The 8,003-nt window shown below is 53.7% G+C and overlaps 1 pseudogene; it reads right to left on the bottom strand.

Moving 5' to 3' along the window:
- Positions 1 to 42: 42 nt before the first annotated feature.
- LOC119089347 (alpha-catulin-like) overlaps positions 43 to 8,003 on the bottom strand; it is a 65,453-nt pseudogene continuing 57,492 nt past the window's right edge.

Genomic DNA, 8,003 nt, shown 5'->3' with positions numbered 1-8,003 from the left:
CGTTCATTGCTTCCAACACGCTCATCCGGAATAACCCATGCATGGAGACCGTGGCGCTTATACAGCGATAATTTATTATTAATACCGTTCAAAATATACAACTTTTAAAACTTGCGAGCAAAACCGCACACGGCATACCCAGAATGCTTTCAACGGCGCGGTAACGCATTCGGTTGGGGACAATCGTCGGGTGTATATAACGAACAGAATCACTGGTGAAATCCAACGATACACAAACACAAGGCGCCATGACAACACAAGACGCACTCCTCCCGTCGCCTTCCAAAAAAGAGGCGCAAGAAGCGACCCAAACGTAACAGGGGTGGTGAGTCGATGTTCCAGGTAGCAGTCCGCAATGTTTGCATTCAACGACCACGCGCGGCCAACCCCGGCCCGGATCGCCGCCCGAGAGCACCTCTATGATCCACTGGCAAGCGGCGGCTTGCATCGGATGGTAACAAACGCCACTACGCTTCGGGCCGACTGCTAACGGCCTCGCACAGTCCAGTTAACAGATAACTAGCTTCGGCGCAGCAGGTACTAATCATAACAATATGTTATGCGAGTCGCTACTCTTAAACGGGTTGCAACAGTCGGTTCTGACTAACGATGTTAACAACAATAAGTTACACCTAACATGTTTACGATAATTTATTGTATAACAACTTTGAGCTAGCTTGGCAAGTAATCCACTGAGATGCTTACTCTAACATTTTTGGAAGCATTCATTTTTATGATTTTCACACTGTGGCCGGTGCGGCCCGAGTACACCGGAGAACACATACAGAGCAAACAGCGCAGCTGCCGGCCGCCGGGGCCGCACGGGCGTGACGTCACCGCTGGCGTCACCCGTCTGATATGTAGCTGCGCGCGCAGCAGACGGCCGCCGAGAGCGCCGCGGCGTGAGCAAAATCGAGCCCGTGGCCGGCCGCGCCGCCGTTGCGCGAAAGCCCCTCCAGGCGGCGCGACGGGCGGCGGCCGCCGCGCGCTACCTCACACTTTGGCAGTAGTATTGCTAGACACGCAGAGGAGCGGCGTGCGGCGGCGCACGCCGGGTCCCGCCGGAGCCGGAGAGACGGGCCAGGGGGTCGGGGCGTATTGCTGTGGGGGCGGCGGCCGGAGGAGCCGGGCAGGGCCGGCCGGCCTGTGAAGCGAGGGTGTCCGGCTAGCGGCCGGGAGGGGCCTGCCATCGCCCAGTCGGTGTCTCACGTTCAGCGGACCGGGAAGGAAGCTAGGCCAAAGCTGGGGAGATAGGGATTACATTTGCGGCGTACGCCTGACGGCGGTAGAGAGCGACGGCCCTGGTCAGATATTCACGAGCATGGTTCTGTGGATATGACTTCGGTCGTTGGAGCAGCCTACTCCCCTCGTGAGGTAACAGTGTTGGTCTGAGTACCTACCAGTTCGGGCAGACGTGTGGAGTTTGGAGAAGAGGCTCTCTGAGGTCACGGTATTTGCTTCCAGAAATGCCATTCAGTGTGGCCATTGAAGAACATCGAGCATAAATACGACGAATCTGGATTTGTGCTGGCATTTGCATCGTCACGGTACGGAGTGTTCGGCGGGCATAATGGCGTGCGGTAGTCTGGCATGTGCCCAGGTTTGAACTCCTACGGATTCTGTGCCCATCTTTGGAAAAGCTATCGGGAATCGAGTGTGTTACCTGCTGCCGAAACTTTGGCACTTCACCCCGCTGCTGTTTTACTGGCGTCGCTTTGGAGACCCGCCGCCCATAGTTACGTAGAGAAAATTCTCACAAAAGCTTTGGTTAGACATTACCATGGAGGGGCATACCTTAAACATAAGCTCGCAACGAGCGAGTGAGGCCACGTGATATTAATTCAATGCAACTGCAGGCAAGGATGCTTTCAGAAAAATGAAGAGAAGGGATCCAGGCCAGAAACGATGTCGTCTGGTTAAATGACATGGAACGGAATTCTAAAAGAAGCGCATTCGGCGTAGAACAGAGCTAAACAATTTTCCTGAAAGTGAAGACCGAATGCTTTCGTAGCAAGACCATTATGGTGTGGTGTCTCGGGGCATATTCGCTGTACTCTGGGTATATACCATATCAGGCATGTCTCTCACACCAGCACCAAGATACAGAACACTCTAGTGTCATGGAAGTCACTGCATCAGGCATATCGCGCTCTATGTACAGCTAGACACCAATCATCTAGCCTTAGGAAGTGTTTCGTGCAGCGCTCCCATCGTCACATGTCGGCATTCTCGGAACTCGAGTTTCCCAGTGATGCCATGTGTTCCCACCCGCCCTAGATGTCACGATGGCTTAGAAGAGCAAGAACGAGACCCGCGTGCGGCGGGGGTCGCCCTTGCTCCTCCGAGCCATCCCCAACTGTCATATGTTGGGATCGGAGGAGGCTGTCTGGGCGACGCTGCCGCCGCCGCCGGATGACGAGCCGAGCACGTCGTCCGCGGCGTCCGTGCCCCGATACGGCGACGACGAGGGGCCGCGCGGCGACAGACCGCGGAAGTCCAGGTTGTACTGAAACCGCACAGATGTCGCGTCAGGCGCCGGCGCGGGACGTAGGGGCGCGCGTTGCGATGGGTAACAGCCAGACAAAGAGCGAGGTAACATGCGGAGCGGCGATTGCCTCGAAAATATGTCCAACGTGCGAACTTAGAGGAGAGGGCAAATCAAAGCAGACCGAGCAAACGAAAATTACAAAGCCGGCGCGATGAAGGAATCTAGAAGTTTGCTGATTTCCAATCTCCGAAATCGGGCGAGGCGTAGAAGCAAACGGCGCTCGCGGTCGCGGCCAGAGCTTCCGGCAATCACGGGAGCCAGCGAGAAGGCGTCAGGGACAATGTAGACAAGCACGTAAAAACTGTTGCCAACAAAGAAAGCCTCTCGTTGAGCTGTTAAATTTTGATCCCATCATATCTCAGTGCCAGGCCGGCGCTCTTGGGTGACTGGAAGCTCTTTCCAAAGCGCCGGTCATTCTTCAGAGGGGAGGCAGGCAGTCAACACTCACGACACACCAGTCACGCGCAGACGGTACGTACAGAGGCCTCTCGAACGGAGTGTTACCACACAGTATCACAGCACCACGCCAAACACGCCTTTAGGTACACATTCAGGCGGAAGCAGCTGGAGAAAACTCAGCACTGAGCCAACTAGCCCGGCACGCCAGCAGAAGCCCAACGGGACGCGACAGAAGTTCAGACCGGCCGAGACGCGATCAATACGTCTCGGCAAACCTCTGTTCCCTGGAGGTCCTGCAAGAATTTTGGCCCTTGTCGGCTCTGCTGGCGTTCATATTACTCAAGAGGATAGCACTCTAGCTGAAGGTCCTCTCCGTAAAGAGAGGAGACTATTTTCTGCATGGAAGAGTAGAGAAAGGGAGAAAAGGGACGGGGTTCCACTGCACCTCGGCTGACGCTGTCCACGCAGAAGTTTGTAGACCAAAGCAGGAATGAAACGTCTAATAACTTGTGAATCAACGTGCATACTAGTAAATTTTTACATCGTGACTTGTATGCGCATATTAAACTGACGCGAGACAACGCTCCCGCCCACGTTTAGTCGGTCGAGGTGCAGTGGACGCCCCTGCGACGAAGCTGGCTCGGCGTGTCTGCTCTAGTCGGGCACTAAACCCCGCCGGCGGCGCTACCGTCGGGGTACCAGTGCGCACCGGGTGCCGGACAAGAGCTCGAGACCTTCCACCCGCGCCGAGATGCAGACAGGGTGAGAGCAGCGTGGCCGAGCGAGCGAGCGAGAGGGAGAGACAGAGATAGAGAGAGAGAAAGAGAGAGAGGGCGAGCGACGGAGGAGCGGTGAGCCACACTCGGACCGGGTGACAACCAACACGACACGGCACGCCCGTCCGCGCGCGCGAGGCACGACCGATACCTTGGCTAATCTACGCACATCTGTCGGATAAAGGGTATACACAAACGGAAATGGCTTCAAGCTTCGCACCTCTACTGGAGTCGGCAGCGAAACCTCGTACTGAAATGACATGCCAGACATCAGGTCAAGTCACCGGGCGAGTGATGCGGGGCCCATGGCAAAGTCACGTGAGCCAGCGGGGCGGGCACAGCCGAGAGACAGAGCGAGAAGAGTTGAAGTAGGCTCGTGGTGAGCTCACGGAGAACATGCGCTGCTCTGTTGCTTACTCAAGAGGCGATCAGCTATGTGGATGGTGTAGCAGCATATGTGCTGCAACCAGTGGCGAAAAGACTACATAGAAAATTTGTAACGTGTTTGGAGAAAGGTAATGGACGTACGGAACTGCATAAAACATACGTTATGCGTGAAAAGGGGACTATGAATGACAGCAAAATGCTCGTGCAGTTGTTCAGTGCAGGAAAGACTTGGAAAAGCAGCAAGCTCTTTTGTGTCAAATGATGACAAGGGCTCTATATTTTCTAAGGTATTTGTTGAAAATGCGAAGGAATTGCCAAAAATACAGTATCCGCTACACTATGAGAGAACGCCATAGGATGTTAGTTCATGTTTAAGCCACACCTACACCAATTTCATTCACGATATTATGTAATAATATTGCACTAGCAGTTGATAAAAAGAACGCTCAGCTTATGCACAAACAACTCAGACATTTTAAAAGCGGTCGTTAAGTAAATATGATTATGGTATTTTTGAGAAAAAAAAACAACATATTGCCATTCTGCCCAACCAACCAAACAAAACATTACCATTTTTGACATACATCTGTCACCTTTTTACTTTGGCTTTTCCTACAGAAGCCGCTTTACAACAAGACAGCACAAAAACTGAGCCAAACCACACCCAGCCCCCTTCAGTCGGCGTGCTGCGGCTCACGCCAAGCAGGAGGGGCCAAACCGGGGGCTTCCGGCCTTACAACGGAACCTGTTAATCAATCTCTCCCAGCGGAGCCCTCAAAAAGTGTCGATAACCGGCAGCGGGACCGTCGGCCGGTCTATCTGGCGCGCTGCCACGGTCGCGCCAGCTGCAGCGGCGCCGACGAGCGGACCGGGCCGCCCCCAGCGCGGTCGGGCGTCAGCCGGGGCCGTCAGTACCGGCACACGGAGGCCCGGCGCGGCGCGGCGCGGCGCGGCGCCACACAGCGTACAACGACGCGGCACATCCAGAAGCGGCTGGAAGCTTGGCGGGGGCGCCACACCGCGTTTAGCTTTATACATTGCATCGTTTAGGTGTTGACACCCGTGCAAATGCAGCAATGGTAAAATGGAAGTGATGAGGAACATTGATGAGAACACGATTAACATCGAACACGCAAACGCCCAGGCATAGCAAAACACACGTGACTCGAGCCAATATCTTAGGACAAAGTAACATTATTCGGTTCCAGACGCTCCAGGTTGTTTCGTTCAGCGAGCGCCGCAAGACCCGTGAACATAAAAGCCTCCTGAGACGAGCCCGCCAGATCGCGGCCTTAATTCGGGCATAACTCGCGCGTTTCAGACTGCATTGTAGTAAAGCTCGGGCAAGCCCGGGAAGGAGAAGGTTTAGAACCTAACATTACCCGAGCGAATGGCTCCGTTTATTAATATGTGGTGGTCTTTAGCAAGCTCTCGGACTTCGCAATATGAACAGAGGCTGGTTTACAGCCGGGGCATGGAGGGCGCGGTGTCCCAGATGCCTTCACGATTGGACTTTCACAAATTTGACGACCGATATTACTGTCGGTGGCCCACTGGAAGCCAGCAACCGCACGTCAATTTTCCCTGAGGGATGATAATCATCGCTTAGTGACGGGAGTAATATGACAAGGATGCCGAGTTTAGGAGCGGCACCGTTGTCAAATCACTCCAGCCGACGCAAGCTAAATGGTTACCGTACTCGAAGCTGGGGACAAAGTATCCCAGTGGTACGCCAAGCTAAGCACTTTACGCTCCCTAACCTACTAAGCGGGTAACTCTTAGAGAAAACCTTTCCGAACAAAACGTGGGTGTAGCAATCGGTTTGGCATGTGCGGATAAACGGGCATGCCAGAATATGACGTTTGCCTTGCTTTTATGCTGTTTTCCCACTTACCTTGCTAGCGCACGCGAAACAAATATTGACGACCTTGGAGATGACATTCATCGCGCTCTTCGTAGTCCTGGATGACGTTGTCGACCTTGGTGAAGGTGGCCGCCTTGCCGACTGTGGGCGTCTTGACGGCGAACTGCAGCTGCTGCACGTGCGTCGGTATCTGATCCAGATACTCCAGCAGCTCCTTCTTGTTGGCGCCCTGAGGCACCTGGGAGTCGGGAGGACAGTCAGTGCTCGTCTGAACTCGCATTCACGTCCTTAAAACGGCTCACATTGGGCCTGTTCGATTTGTGGGTGGAAGACATGTTGACTGACGACCCGGCTGGGTTAATTATTGTCGTGGTGTTGCCGCGAGACTGATACCATTGCCGCAACAGTCGTGAGGCGCGCACCGACATGGCTGGGTCGCACCGCCGCACCCCTAGCGCCGCCTCCGGCCTGCACGCCCGCCAGACGCCGGACGGCCGTTGTCTGGCTCTTCGGCATAAGTTCTGCACAAGTTAGGTCGTGCCAGACACCGACGCGCCCCGACCCCGGCAACGACACAAGCGCTCGCTCCGAGCTTCCTCGTACGCCCGCTCCCAGCCCCGGCCTGCGCCGCTTCCATTGGCTGGCGACCTCTCCGGGCTTCCCGTACGTCCGCTCCCGACCCCGGCCTGCGCCGCTCCCACCGGCTGACGATATCTCCGGGCTTCCCGTACGCCCGCTCCCAGCCCCGGCTTGCGCCGCTCCCACCGGCTGACGATCTCTCCGGGCTTCCCATACGCCAGCTCCCAGCCCCGGCTTGCGCCGCTCCCACCGGCTGACGATCTCTCCGGGCTCCCCGTACGTCCGCTCCCAGCCCCGGCCTGCGCCGCTTCCATCGGCTGGCGATCTCTACTAAGGACGCAACTTTTTTACTCGCCAACCCGCCATATCTGACCCGGCAAGAACCCGCCGCTTTCGTCTCGGGTGTGAGCCGGACACGCGGGCTTTAGTGAGTTGAAAATTTCAAGAAGCAAGATGATTGCTTTTTCCTAACATTTAAGTTTGAAGGCCTCCAAAAATCAGCGCCCGCTACCACACACAATACAATCAAAGAAAACAATTTTTTCGTTCGACAGAAAACCCATAACAGGCATAACACGCCACTCAACTAGGCCACGCAAAATGAATAGTTATCATCGACACTTCAACCAAAACGTCAAGAATAGGGTCCAGTACCAAGACTTGGCCTGATTTCAGTAAGCAGTGGTAAGGTGCGGCTTTATATCCACAAAGAAACAACCTGTGCTTGGCTGTTGTCGTGACAGTGAATTGCAATCAAATTTGCCGTTTTATAAACAAGCATACCTGAGAATCACCACAAATTATAACTGAAATAATCGAAAGCTTGTGTGAATTTCAATGTCATGGCCTCGCCTCGCTTGAGCAATGATCACTCTGTGTTTCTTGCTGTATCACATTTTCACTTTCTATGAAAGTCTGATAGCTGGGGTGCAGACTAAGATGAAGTCTGTTTATTACTATCTTTTTCATGCATGCAAGAACATGCAACTTACAACCGCAAGAAGAGGGACTCTGGCGTGCACATAATTTCATCTATACACAGGTATATTGGGTACAAAAATCCAGTTGTACATATGTCCTTCAATCGTTCGGTATAATTCCAACAGTTGCAGCCATTTGGCCATGTGGACGGCTATCTCTGCATCATGCCATGACCAGTTGTTTTCTAAGAATAAATTTTTTTACTAGGCATTTAACGATAGCTTTCCTTTGTAGTTTTGCTAAAAATGATGTCATTCGATTGGCAGTGGCAGCATTTTTTGACACTAAGTGATTATGTTATCCTTGTACGCAGCGCCCCACATGTAGCGTGTGGATGTTCTTCCAAGAGAACACAATAATGATTCGAGTGGAGCATGAATCACTTCAAAGCTGTCGTTCAGTATTGCTACCGTGTTGTTGCTCGATGTATCTGCTTTAGGACAGCAAACACCATATGAGAGCCTGAACT

Source organism: Pollicipes pollicipes, unplaced genomic scaffold (genome assembly GCF_011947565.3).
Source record: "Pollicipes pollicipes isolate AB1234 unplaced genomic scaffold, Ppol_2.1 Scaffold_3087;HRSCAF=3621_pilon_pilon_pilon, whole genome shotgun sequence".
NCBI classification, from domain to species: Eukaryota; Metazoa; Arthropoda; class Thecostraca; order Pollicipedomorpha; family Pollicipedidae; genus Pollicipes; species Pollicipes pollicipes.
The sequence above is the reverse complement of the archived record's forward strand: the minus strand, read 5'-3'. Positions and strand labels throughout refer to the sequence as shown.